Source organism: Gordionus sp. m RMFG-2023, chromosome 2, assembly GCF_954871325.1.
Source record: "Gordionus sp. m RMFG-2023 chromosome 2, tfGorSpeb1-WG-v2, whole genome shotgun sequence".
Taxonomy (NCBI): Eukaryota; Metazoa; Nematomorpha; class Gordioida; order Chordodea; family Parachordodidae; genus Gordionus; species Gordionus sp. m RMFG-2023.
The window spans coordinates 5,245,279-5,253,251 of record NC_088776.1 but is presented as its reverse complement, the minus strand read 5'-3'; the positions used below and the strand labels follow the sequence as shown (position 1 = coordinate 5,253,251).

General features: G+C 26.5%; 1 long non-coding RNA gene across 1 annotated transcript; it reads left to right on the top strand.

Annotated features, from left to right (window-relative positions):
* The first annotated feature begins 1,838 nt into the window (after positions 1-1,838).
* LOC135923621 (uncharacterized) lies at positions 1,839-7,672 on the top strand. The gene is made up of 3 exons (XR_010571255.1): positions 1,839-1,863; positions 6,988-7,059; positions 7,629-7,672. It is a non-coding gene; the product is annotated as an uncharacterized LOC135923621 (long non-coding RNA).
* Positions 7,673-7,973: the final 301 nt, after the last annotated feature.

The window sequence follows — 7,973 nt, the reverse complement described above, 5'->3', positions numbered from 1 at the left end:
AATATTTTGTCAAATCTGACAGGTTATATGATTGAAAATTATTTACTTGAATTGGGCCATATTCTAAATTTTGACATCTGTAAATCTCCCAATTTAAATGCAATAGTTTTTTTTAAATATTTTAAAAATTATATTATATTAATTCAAATTCCAACATCTGTAATTTAAAAAATATAGATAGTATAATTTATTTTATTTTAAAAGATTTGTATATAAGAACAGGAAAGTTATTGTTAATTCCTATCTATTTTATGGATCCATGTCATATCATCTTTATCGATCATGCTGTCTTTCATTAAAGAATAGCCAAATTTTTCCTCTACATCAATCGAATTCCTTACTTCCATTTCTTAAATCTTCTGTCATATCTTACTCTAGTCCCGCCTATCTCTTAATGTTTTCTAATCCGGATACATCGTTTTATCTCTCAAATCTTCTTTCCATGTTTTCGGACCACTCTCTTCTCACTGGAAGTTCAGTGTTTTCAGACCCGAATTAATTTTTTTTAAATTTTGATGCCAGAGCATGAATTTGTCAGAGATTTTTAATGTAAGGAGTTCGCTTCCTCTTCAAGCCATTGTGTCAAAGGTTCTTATAAATTCAAACTACACTCCCCCTTCCCCACTCCAATCGAGATTTAAAGGAAGAAATTGCTTTACATCCTCTCCGCATAAGGGAAAGGACCTATAGTACATGACGCTATTGAAAGACATTTCTTTTAATAGCGTTTCAATTTCGTTTAATAGTTTTTTAATGGCAGACATCAATGTTATATATCAATTTTTAATGATGCATTATAATGAATCCATCATCAGTCTAGGTTAGTTTTAATGTAACTTTTTTTATTTTTATGATAGTTATTATTTAAAAAGCAAAAAAAATAGTTAGCATTTTTTTTCGGGGCACCATCTTTCTTTTAATCGTTCGGCAATATTTACTCTTAAATATTTGCCAACCTCTCAAATATCTAATAATTGTTAAAAGTTACTTTAAAAGATACCCCCAAAGTAACTAGTTTTACAATTTAAAAATAAATTAGTTACATAGATAGTTACTTTTAAATAATTTTTATAACTCATCATTTTTAGTATTTTATTATACAAAATTTCTACAAATTTTATTATACAAAATTTATACAAATTGTATTATACAAAATTTATACAAATTTTAATTATCAAAGGAATCCAATTGAAAATATGATATAATTATTAAAGAAATAAACTACATTATTATACCACATAATTATTTTGTATGGAATATCATTTTTTAGTATATATTTTCACCGAAAAAAAATATATAAATAATACATTAAAATATTTATTTCTCATTAAAATTTTAAGTTAATAAATTTTTATTAGCTATTTTCAAAATTTGTAAAAGATGTGAAAGGTGTGAAATTTTCTCTAAATTATGTCGATCCAGGATACAAATAAAAACCTTCTATTATTATTTAATCTTCAATTTGTTAAATGAATCGATTAGTTAAATGTTCATTTTCGTACTAATAATAAAATTTACTATTTTTATTCGAATTAGAATAATTCATTTTTTTTAAAAAATTATTATAAAATAATTTGTAAACGAAAATATATTGACAGAATAGATTTTTATTAAAAAAATTAATATAATAATATGATGATAAATAACATATCAAGTTATTAAACGAAATTAACGTGTTTGACAGCAAATTATATTTCAACTATGAAAAGATTTATATTTAATAAAAAATAAATTTCGTTGAAAAATCATCATACTTACATCCTTTTTAAATGTAACTAACAGTTCCTTTTCCACAAAAATGTAACTGTTTACTTTAACGGCACTGCCTGCCACCTAACTTTCATTCCCCTCACATATATTTTGGTATGAGATAAATTTTATTATCATATTTTACATATTTTATATATATTATTGTTAAATTTATGGATTTTTTTAATATATTTCAGTTTTTAGAATAATAATTGTCATATAAATCTCCAAAAAATAAATAAATAAATAATACACTTAACGAAGTTTATTGGACTTTTACTTCGTAAAAAACATTTTTACACAAAATTAAATGTATAGTAGTTTTTTTTTTAAACTATAATTATCTTTTATTTTTTTAGTGAAAATGTTAATCTGTGAAAATGATAATCTACTTTCACTTATAATGAGAAAATGTTATTTGTGTTTCATATACCATTAAAAAAATAAATTCTTGTGTTCAAAAAAAATTTTCAAATTTTGAATAGATAATTGATTCAAATTTCCAAAAAAAATATTTTCAAATGAATGATTATCAAGGCCATAATAAGGAATAATATGAACATATTCTGGTGCCAATTTTGAAAGGATAGGGGAATACCAAAAATTAGGATGATTAGTTAAATTTAAGCACGTGTTGAAGTGAGAACGGATAATTAATTGAAAAGAGAATTTAAAAAAAAACTTTAGTTGACATTTGTAATTCGGATCATGAAGGTTGATGTTTTCGCAATTAACAGAGATATATATTTGGTTATGATTGAGAGAAAGCATATGATAGACGAAGAGAATCTGGGATCATTATGATAAGGAACATGTTTAACAGGAATTTAACGTTAATTAAAAGCAAATTAGTACTAATGATTCAATATCTATCTTTCTTACCTTTTATATTCCCATGATGTGCCATATTCAGTCATGGTATCCCTCATGGGAAGGAAAGGTTAGTATTCTAGGCACATTTGTCCATATTTATAAATCTTATAGGATAGAGTTGAATTAACTTATTATTGGAGAACTGGTGGAATATCAAGGAAAAAATTTGACAAATATCTAAAAATAACGTTCCTTATCTGATGGATGGAAGAATAGTTGATAAAGGAGAGAAAAATTTTTCATACCTAGAATAGAGGGCTAGACTGCCATCAAACCCGAATATTACCAGCATTTCTGTATGGCTCAAATTCTTAAGATATCAGAACAAAATGCGGAGAAAAGGGTTGAATGTTAGAAATTTCAATAAAAAAAACAAACCTTGAATCCATAAAAGTTTAGGAGGTTGGCGCTGGTGCTAAGCAAATGAATTAGGGGAGGGCGATATTTTAAAAATGGCGGAATTAAGAAATTTTTTATTATTATTCATATCACGCAATATTTAATCTTTAGTGTTATCTTTTTTTTAAAGATAAACTTTGTCTCATGCCAACATTTCTTTATGTCAATTATTTTGCTTATTAACTTTTAAATTTCGAAAAAAAAAATTTTTTTAAATGTAATACAAGAAAAAAATTTATTACGTGGCTAAACATCATAATTTTTTATATTTAACTAAGTTTTATAATTTCTTTGCATTTCTATATTTTTACTAATCCTCTGAAATTTTATGTTATTTAATTTAAAAAACCCGAAAATCATCCTAAATCTAGTGTAGTTAAGCGGCTCGTTTTGACCCCGTTTTTTAAAACGGCTAACTCAATATTTTATCCATATAAATATTATAACAAGCCTTAAGATTTGCTCGTAGATGGCACAGAGATTCGAACATTTTCTAGCTAAAATATTGATATAGTAAGTTTTTAAAAATCAGCTCAAATCGAAATCCATAGGTATAATTATAATCTTGAGATCTCCATATGTGTTATCTATAAAAGAGATTATCTCGGATCTAACGCAAATTATATAAATCGTTAAGATCGTTAAAAACTATAAGCGTCGACTTCATGGTAGCAGTGTACTCGCCCCCGATTGAAATATTTTACAAAATAAATAATCTTGACCCATTAATATTTTAAGCGTATTTGAAACGTCAAATTTACTTTAAAAAAATTTACAGCTCCCCCCCCCCCCATAGAAAATTGAACACTTTTTTTTATCACTTAAGGCCAAAAATATAATCTATGTTTGAATTTCACCAAAACTATTTATAAAAGCGAAATTAAATATTTTTAATTCATTCAGTTATTTTTTCTGTTTAAAATATCATTTAAAATTAGTATTTCGTCTTAAGATAAATTAAAGGAACAACATTATTATGATAAATTTTGGGTTTCATTGATTAATCTTACAACACATACGGATAGTCTCTACGATTTTAACCAGATCTCAAGATGTTTCTGGGGGTGTCGATTATCTTAGGAATATTATTGGTTAGAAATGATATAAAACAGAAGGTAAAAATAAGATCTAGTTAATTATAATATTAATAATTTAACTTTATCTCAAATTTTTATATGACAATAATTGTATACACTTAAAAAAGATAATTAAATAATTATTTATGATATAAAAAAAATGGAATGGAAATACATAAAATTAAAATTTTTTTTTATTAAAAAGAATTAACAATATTTTATGGAAAAATTTTTAAATAAATGGCCAAATTGAGCCTTAATTTGATTTAAAAAAAAAGATTGACATCTTGCTGAACCAATCCGGAGAAAGTAAAAATATTTCTATTTTAACTGATCGCTAGTGCCGTATGTTTGAAATAATGAGATAGGAAATTAGTATGCCGGCACCTCTTTCCAAAAAATGATTTTATTTAAGGCGCCATGTCTGGGATGACATCCTTTTAAATGGTATGAATGGTATTAGTTCCTCCACTAAGGTAGCAAAACAAGCAATAATAGAATAAAACTCTGCTATAATCGGTTAGAAGGCCTAAGAGATCCTGATAAAAAAAATGAAGATCAAGGCTAAATGCAGATGTCAGATACATTTATAACTAATGTCATTACAAATTTGAAGATAATGAGATGACGATATTTTTGGTTTGAATGAAAAAGTAACATCTAAAAGGCAATCTACATTTAAAGAACATGATGCAGGGGAAGTAGATGGAAGATAAAAACTTATAGCTTGAGCGGAATCAAAGAGAGTTGAGGATATTGGAGGGTACATAAATTGGCTATTAATATAGATCTGTTGAAAATATCTAGATAATATAAAGGAAGGATGTAAAGGTGATGAACGAACGAAGGCTTTCAGGATTCTTGGTCCCGAAATAAACGAGTGAATAAGAAGGGTGAAGATTTATTGAATATATTCATTGATTGTATATTTACGAGTTATACAAATAATGTTATTATAGAATGATTTCCTTGAATTCAATCACCAATCCAGCTAGAGAAAATCGTTTCAAATAAAGTGCGCAAGTTGCTCAAACGCGAAGAATTTTTTTTAGGTAGCATGATGCGGAAATTTGCTTCGCCCTCTTTTCCAAAAATTTAGAAAATCGATATCCTTAAATGACGTTTTCCAATAAGAATATGGAATTCGTTGTTCCAATTTCTTAGTAGAATCATAATTTGTATTCGTCAATGAATGTTTACGTAGCTAACTTTGTTGAAAAACCTTTATATGATATATCTACTATTGCGTAATTTTCCAATTTTAGCCGCCTCAAAAACTACTTAGCCTATTTTTTAGGTGAAAAATTGGCTAAACCTGATTAAATCAAAAATTAGGTATAGGCTAAGGAGGTCGGCTAATCGTCGGTCAGCGTTACGTATATGCCCAGCCATAATAGTTTAATGCCTAATTAGGTTTAGCCGATTTTTAGACTGAGCCTAATTAGGACTTAGGCGAGATCTTTATTACCCATTTAAATTTTATTATTATTGGTAAACATAATATTTTTGATAATGGTGGACAAACTGCTTTTTAAAGAAAGTTTGAAAGGCCATGCGCCCGACGATATAAAAGTGGGCTGCGCGTCAACGTGATTTAGATAATTTACGCGCATTCTAGAGGGGTATATAAAAATGTTGTCGGTTGAATATTGCCCAACTTTAACTTTTGGACTGCTAGAAAAAATTAAATGGTTAAATTTTTATTCCTCCCCCCTTATTTAGAATAAAGATGGTTAATTTCTCTGGGTCTAAAAAATTATTATTTTTTTTAAACTGGGAGAATGCGTTAGAAAAATCAACGAATAAAAACACCCGGCCCGAACCGACCAAAAGAGTGTGAGGAAGGGAAAATTATTTTTAAACAAAAACTTTTTCCTAAATATTCGCGCATCATGTTTTTTTTTGTGCCTTCCAGAAGTGCGGCTTGGCTCGTAAAATGTCTAATTTTTTTCTTTTTTTTGCCATTCCTATGATTACCCGAAATTTACTAAGAATAATTTTCAATTCTCATTTTTGAAAATTTTAATAAAAATATAAATTTATATTATTTCCAAAAGAATTGTTTTTTGTATAAAGAAGAAAGAGAAAAATGATTAAAATTTTTCATGAATTTATATAATTAATTTTTCCTAATAAATTATGATTTTTCTTCTGCCAGTTGTTTTCAAAATTTGTATCTTATAATACAAATTACTAAGGTTTAAAAAAATAAAAATATTTTAAAGGGATATCATTCCAATTTTATGATCATAAACTATATATATATATATACCTATGAAAAAAAAAATCTAAAGTTTAGTAGTGAATTGAGTTATTATAAAAAATTTTAATATTTAATAATTTGTTAGAAATTGGTCGTCTTGATTTTGCTTAAAATAGTGTACTACAAGTTATATCATCTTTTTTAAATTTAGAAAATTTGTCAGGATTTGTATTCAATAATCAAATTCAGGATCTATAGGAAATCATTTTTTTTACTGAGAATAAGGGCTTGTCAGATAATTTTGTTCCAGACTAAAAACTTCCGCCACACGTTAGCTTTTATAGTTTATTTGCTAAATTCACGCAATTATTTTAATGGACCATCTGGCACCCTCTGTAAATTTTAAATTAAAAAATTAATAAAATTTATAAGACATTAAATAGTCTATCTGGCAGTGTCCTATAGGTTTAACTTATTACTAAAAAGTCAGCTGTTTACTCGGCTATTTAGTTCAGTTTAAAAAAACAAAAATAAAATAAAAAACGAAAAAAACAATGCTACTAAATACTTAAATCAAACTAAGATAGGGTGTCTTAGTTTCAATAGGCTATAGAGTAACTCTATCAAAAGCTGAACCAGGAAATAGACTATAGTTTTATAATTTAAAGTTTCTTAAATTTTTCCCAGATCAGAGCAATTTGTTTCTTAATGCTGAGACCAGAATCAAAGACACTAAAAGCAGTGCAGTTCAGAAAAAAGGTTAATTTTTTATTTATTTCATATTTGAATATATTAAAAAATGCTATAAAAATATTGAGATAATAATTCCTATGTTAATTGCTAGAACGAATCATCCAAGAATTTTTTAAGTGGAATCTATTGGTGTTGTTAACAGCTCAATCTTACCAATTTTAAATTACGATTTTAGTCAAAATTATTTAATAGATGTCTCTGACCTGTCTGCCATCTATAAGCAAAATCTCCAGGCTGAGAAGTTTAACAAAACTAATTCTGAGTATTCAAGATATAGAAGTATGTCAAAAATTTTATACTTAGAGCTAAAGCCATACCATAGAGTTTTAAAGTTAGAGACGCATAACGCTAAAAAGATGGCAAGCCTAAAATTGAACGTTTCAAAATTGATTCTACGAATTTTTAAATTTCGAATGTTTGCAATATTAAATTTTTTTATCATCTCCTTAGTTTTTATTAATTTCAAATGATTTTTCAAATTTTAATAGAATATTATTTATTAAATTTTTATTTTTTTCAAATGATAAAATGCTAAAGCGCTCTTTTGATATATTTTTATAATAAAATTTAAAAAGATCTACTCAATAGCCAGCAGAAAGCTGAGATCTTCTGATACAATCAGTATATAATTTGTCCAATGATGTCATAGTTAATCACCATTAGAATAAATGAAAAACTTATTGGGTGTTCAACAATAGGTTCCATTCATGGAATAAATAATCGAAACGCTCAAATCTTATAGATCAGATGATTTGTGATACGATAGGTAAAACATCTATTGACGGAAAATCCTTTTATTTTCAGGACTAATAATATGTAAATGTTAGTGTAATGGCTGAAGTACATTTATATGGATAACAATTTTTCTTTAGCACCAAACATATTTTATCAGGTTCTAAGATTTTGCTATAAGGGATAGG